The sequence below is a fragment of the Cibotium barometz genome, chromosome 40 (assembly GCF_041138505.1).
Source record: "Cibotium barometz isolate CiBa-2024 chromosome 40, ASM4113850v1, whole genome shotgun sequence".
NCBI classification, from domain to species: domain Eukaryota; kingdom Viridiplantae; phylum Streptophyta; class Polypodiopsida; order Cyatheales; family Cibotiaceae; genus Cibotium; species Cibotium barometz.
Window position 1 is genome coordinate 9,829,800 of NC_141085.1, and position 6,721 is coordinate 9,836,520.

At 38.6% G+C, this 6,721-nt stretch overlaps 1 pseudogene; it reads left to right on the plus strand.

Moving 5' to 3' along the window:
• Positions 1-4,062: 4,062 nt before the first annotated feature.
• On the plus strand, positions 4,063-4,882 carry LOC147615173 (ankyrin repeat domain-containing protein, chloroplastic-like; annotated as a pseudogene).
• The last annotated feature ends 1,839 nt before the right edge of the window (positions 4,883-6,721 follow it).

The following is a 6,721-nucleotide window of genomic DNA, read 5'->3' on the forward strand; positions in this document are numbered from 1 at the left end:
TAACTCTTTTGGTTGGCCACATTTAATGCGTGTAGGCTTTTCTTGGAAAACTCCAAAAACCTTGACCACCCTTTGGGATAGTTGTGGTGAAATCGAAAACCATAAACCACCAATCGAAAATCGTAAACCACCAAAATAAAAAGTAAAAAGTAAAAAAGGTAAACATTAAAAAGTAAAAAGGTAGACTAGCAAGCAAAAAATAAAAATAAAATTTTTTGAAAAGTGCATGGACAAGTTTGTATGTTTAGGTTTTAGGCCATTGCAGTCATTTTGGTACACTTGATACAAGAACCAAAAAATTACAATTTCCCATAAGGGACCAACTATAGGAACTCTAGTCGACCCGAAAAAAGTACATGTGCAATCCTTCCCAAAGTATTTAGAACTATCTGAAACCCATTTTGGACAAGTTTCTCTTAAAAATAATAATAAAATAAAGATTAGATTATATAAAAAAAATAAAAAAAACTATCTGAAACATCCTCCTAGCCCTAAAACAGCCCGCAATGATATGCAATTGTGATCTGGGTGCGTTTTAAAGATGGATTTCGAGAAAACCACGTCGACCCAAGTACGCTTGTATATCAACCCACTTTGGTCTCGGGACCCTCTTAGGGAACAAGATTGAGTGTGGTATAAGGCCTAAGACTCTCAACAACAAAGTAGTGACACTTCCTTCGATTTGGAATCGATGAAAGGGATACCGGACCATGGGGGAGAAATCCTCACTTAACCAATAAACACTAGACCGTCACTAGCTTGATAGGCCGCATGACTAATTACTTCAGGGGTTCGGCTTCGACTACAACCTCTACACCTAACCAAGTAGCATATCAATTTGGGGATGAGGGAGTGGAGGTTATCTTTCAAGGCCACACCTACTAGTGTTGCCTTACACACGAGTCCCACGCATGTGGAAATCCTTGTCCACATGGGACCAATCTTGACCGACAATCTGATGCCCATAGACCAAAACCTCACCCAAAACTTACTACTAGATGGTAGGACCAAAGAGGAGGTGCAAGAGGTAGAAGCCATAATCCAAGCAACTAGAGAAAAAGAAGGAGAGACCTTATGCCAAGCCCAACAATGATTAACGACCCAAATCCCACCAATTGAGCAAGCCACCTAAGCTTCATCAATTGCACAAGTGACTGACAACCTATAGAGTGCCATACCATAAGAATTCATATCCAAGGTGGATCTAGGTGTAAGATTCTCGGACTCATTATTGCAAACCGAGAGCTGGAAATTCAATGCAATCCAAGAAACCTTTACAGACCTGGCTATGGATCTTATATATGCTATTAGCTGGATGAAATCAAGTGGAAGACCCTTGCATCATAGAAAGAGTGCACGAACAAACCAATGTCACGGGGCTTTCCCAACCACACTCGAGAGTATAAAAAAGCTCAACCAAGAAGCCAATACTCCATGACCTAGCTCACAAATGCAGGGGCAAGGTGTGTCACTTACCTTGTGAATACTTGTGCTTGGGAACCTCGTAGGTTGCGCCACCGCAAGAGCACCCAAGAGCTCCACTCCGTGGCAGCCTCCACACTCCAACAAACGCAGCTCAATCCTTCTCATACTTAATCTCACACACACACACACTCTCTCTCTCTCTCTCTCTCTCTCTCTCTCTCTCTCTCTCTCTCTCTCTCTCTCATACACATGCAATGAGCACACAAGAGATCAAATCAAAATAGGCAAGAAAGACACAAGAGAGCAAAAGAATGGAGAAGAAGATCGCTTTATTGATTATGCAAAAGAATGGAGAAGAAGATCACTCTATTGATTATGCAAAAGAATCGAGAAGAAGATCACTCTATTGATTATGCATAAGAGAATGAATGGTGAGAATACAAATTGATCCTTATCTTGGCAAGCATTCACACCTAAAATATAGGTCCATGGCTATCCAAGGCCCCGCCTAAGCTTGTGTAAACACTTAATCTAAGCATGCAATCTCCATATAAAATATACAATATTAGCATTTTTAATATCAACGGCCAAATGAACTAACGGTTGATGGGGTTGACACTGGAGAGGTGTCCAATGAGGGTTAACATGACCCCCCCCTTCGTGATGCAAATTCTATCCTCGGAATATGTTGGTGAAGATGAGTCAATGCCGTCGATAACAAGGTGATGATAGTTGAAGGCCACGTGTTGGATACATGCATGAAAAACGAATCAACCAGTAATAAAGAGTTCTTTGTAACAATAAGATGAAACGTGCTCTTTAAATAAAAAACTGGGTAAACTTCAAGTTGTGGCTACGAAGAGGAAAGGTAAGGCCAATTTAACTTAAAGGTTAGTAATAAGCCTGTCTATACCTAAACTAGTCTTAGTCATATGCCTATGGTTATGGTTCAGTCTCAAATTACACACTCTAGTGGGATAGTGCTAAATCAAAAGGTGGTCTTTTTTTATTTTTTCTTTTGTTTGGTTTAGTAATTATAATAGAGATAAGACACCAACCCGTGGAGACCAAGGCAATGGTCAAGAGACCCCCGCTAAGAGTATCTAGGGACCACAAGGAATCTCCTAAGAGGCGACGATGGTTAGCCTCTCTTTATTAGTTTTTTCACGACACAAGGTCCTACCCCATAAGAAAGCAGGCATCAATCTTAAGGTACCATCGCTAGTAGCCAAGAGTTCTACCAGGATCTATATAGCACGATAGTTATCTTCTTGGTTTTTTTTGTGTCTTTTTTTGTCTTTTTTTTAAATGGATTATTTTCTGATCTACAAACTGAGCTAATGGTCACTAAAAATTGAGTGGGGGTACTCTCTTCTATTTCTCTTTCTTGTAGTGGTATCAAAGATTTGCTTAGATTCTTGTTTGAGGAGTGATTAAAGCTTAATCATTTTTGGATCAAGGTTTTGACAGATTTTTAAATGTCATTTACATGAGTTTTAAGATCACTTAGCGTTGATTTTATTATGATTGATCCATGATTAGTTTGTAACTCTAGAAACTGTAATTTTTGCACAATACCACACCCACCCTAGATTCATCATTTCATTGCAAAATCTTGAGGAATTTTATGTTTAGTGAGAGATCTATCAACATTTTCTCTTCTACAACAAATCTTAGCAAAGAAAGATTAAGAAAATGGATGTTGTGCAAATCTTGGGTGGAGTGCAGTTCTTGTTCAAATCAAGTCTACAACAAAAGCTTTGGAGTATAAACATAGTGTAAGTGCTTAATCTTTCATGTCTTGGTAGCTCTTATCCATTTTTTTGTAAAGAAATCATTCGTATATAATAAAGATTGCCAAGAAAGGCTAGACAAAGGCATAGACATGTGAAAAGCAACAAAAAAAAAACTTGGATCTTGAAATTTCTTCAGAACACAATGAAGGGCTTGTCAAGAAACAATGTAGATTACATATTTCCTATGCAGATTGGTAAAGAAGTGTGCAGATTGATACTGAAGTGTGCAGAGTTCAAAACTTGCTATAGAAATGTAAACTTGTACAATTCTTGGTATAGTTTTAAACAAATCCTAGTGCAAAGTGCAGATTAGTGAAATCTTGATGTAGATTTATAAAGTTTACAAAGAAAAGTGTGCAAAAGTGAAGATATTGGTGCTATGAGTAAGATTCATCATAGATTTATACAAGCCTACAACAACGGACTTCTATGCTTTACAAAAGATTAACATTCAATTGATTCACAGCCTTGCTTGAAGTCGAGCCGAGTCTTTCGATGTGCTCCCCAATACTATAAGACTCTTACCTACATACAGAAGTCAGTAACAAGCTTATTGATGAATGAAAACAAAACTTGAAAGAGATTCACAACATTCATCAGATGACAAGAACTATTACAGGTTTACTACAACAAGTAGGAACAAATACAACATCATTTCTCATGTACAATGGAGGCTGTCAAACTAACAACAAGCACTTAGAATAGGCTACTGGAGATGACAAAGATTTTTGACTTTCAACATCTACATATTTGCATCCATGGATGGTGTAGAGATGCCACTACTTACATTAGGACTGATTGTTTCGCTCACTCTTGGGCACCAAGTTCAAAATTGAAGATAATGGTGCGGAATCCGAGCAATCGAAGGGCTGAGCCTAAAAATCCCCATCTCCGGAAAGTAAAAATAACACTTCAAGCTTTTACTAAGAGACTAGAAGACACACTCCAAGCATATGAGGAAGAGCCTAAACCTGCTTTATTGTTTACCTTCTGATGAGAGGTAGGCTCTAAATAGAAGCAAACCTGACTTGGCGAAACTTTCCCTGAAAAAATGGCCATTGTTGCATACATTGGCAATTTCAAGGGATTAATTATATGTGGACCGATTGCTTAAGCAAAATGCTGATGTGAATGCATTAGACAAGGATGGATATAGTGAACTATAAAGGGTAGTGCTGGCTAGAAAAGAGACAATTGTGAATCAACTTATTAGAGCACAAGTAGATTTCATTATCTGTGACAATGGAGGGCATGGTCACCATGAAACTCATTTCGGTGGCCTTGAAACTCGTTTCACGTTTCGGTGTTGAAATGTTTCATACGCATCACTATAACCATTTCATTTCATGTGGAACAAAAAGTCATGAATTTTTCTATGGTTTAGCCTCTCTATATTTTTAAGCCTCTCACTTCCCTTCTTTTATGTCTCTTTTGCTCTCCATTCTTCAATATATTTTCATATTGTCACGCATATATCGTTTCGATCTACCGTTTCATTGTGCACCTATCCACATTTGAAATGTTTCATTCCAAAATATATCGTTTCGACAAAGAAACATTTCAGCAATGAAATGTTTCGTGGTGACCTTGATGGAGGGGCAATATTATTTCATTACAGTGTTCAAATGGGATCTATGAACTTGGTGAGATCATTCTTGTGATAATGGAGGGGAGAACATTATAACATTACAGTGTTCAAAGGAGATCTATGAACTTTGTGGGGTTGCTAGGGAGGGAAGCCCTTCTTCCTCATCATCTGTGTCCTCATCATTTGTCCCCCATCAGCTATGTAGCAAGCCCTTCTTCCTCATCAACACAGTTAGCTGTGTATAGAAAACACAATGGCTAAGACAACCTATAGTGCAGATCAGAGCCTTCCTATTATGTAGCTCAGAGCCTTCCTGTTCTGGTAATATCATAGCAGTGTTGGCCATGGCATTGTACTCATGCAAGCAAGCCTTGGCAGTGCATCACAAGCTCAACAAGCAAACATAGAAAAAAAAATGTTTCCTTCGTTTCCCAGAGCTCTTCTCTCTAAGCTAACCACCCTTATCACCTAGCCATCACAAAGCTTTTTGAACCTCTAAGCTCAACAATAAAAGGGGTATTCACGATCATTGAGCTCAAGGAGCTCTTAGGGGAAGATTGGTCATCTCGCCACAGCATCGTCGGAAGGAGAAGAAGAAGGAGAAAAAAAATGCTTTAGTAAAAGGGTGCATTCTTTCATTAGATTATAGGGTTTATTTTGACCTTTTCACACTTCTCTTTAGCCCTAACCTAGTTTAGTAAAAGGGGTGCATTCTTTCATTAGATTATAGGGTTTATTTTGACCTTTATACACTTCTCTTTAGCCCTAACCTACTGGCCTTTCACACTTTACTTGACCATGAGGGTTGCTCACATGTTTTAGAACATTACGGTGTTGTTCACATGCTTTGGGTGTTTTATGAGGTGTGTTTTCACACTATGTTTTGTGGTGATTTTTACTTGGGTTTGGCACACTCTCTTGTACATATGCCTGATTACTTCGGAATACATGTCACATGCACAAGAACCTCAATGGGCTAGCTTAGAATTACATTTTACAAGTTTCACAAATGAAATGGGAGGTACTCTCCACCTCTATCTCTTTTTGCAAATCATCTCCTAGTGTCTCTAGGGTTTGATTAGCCAAACATTGTCCAAGATATATGGATCAATTTTGGAGTCTCAAATCAAAATCTTCAATACGTCACACTAGCTAGCAACCCAGTTGATATTATTATTCCATACATTTACTTAGATGTTACTTTTATCATATCAATCTTTACCATACAATCAGGCACTCACACTTGCTATAGAAAGGGGGTATGCGACTATTGCACACATTGAGATAGTGTTTCCAGGCACGTTTTCCAAGAAACCAGTACCAAGAGACTGCTTCAATTTCTCCTATGGAGAAATTGAAGTCTGTGAGACTATTTCAATTTCTCCATTTCCTATGGAAAAATTGAAGTCCTTGAGACTACTCATGGAGCAAGGAAACTAGGCTTGGTACTCTCACATTTCCCAATTCTTATCCTCATAGGGCCTCTATGCTAAAGTCAAGACGACCAACAAAAATATATTTATGCCTTTATATTTTAGAGATGTGTTGTTGCACAATATAGAAATCTTTGTGTTCGCTTGTGGGGACTGAGAGAAGAAGCAACATGGCCTGATTTGGACTTTGACCACAAATTTCCTTATTCTTCAAATAACAAGATGATAGATAGGCACACACATTCTAGACGGAATTAAAGGGACCATGAATGGCTAGGTATCGATTCCGGGTCAAACAAAAGACCAAAATGCCAAAAGATGAGCCATGCCAAAGACGCAAGATCCCCAGGATCAAATGGAAAGGATAATGCAATGCGGTCAAGAATGAAGTTAACCATGCTCACACCTAAGATCAAAGGGAAATCCGATCCATGCAAACTCCCATGCAATGGCTCTCCAAACACCTAAATCAAATGGTA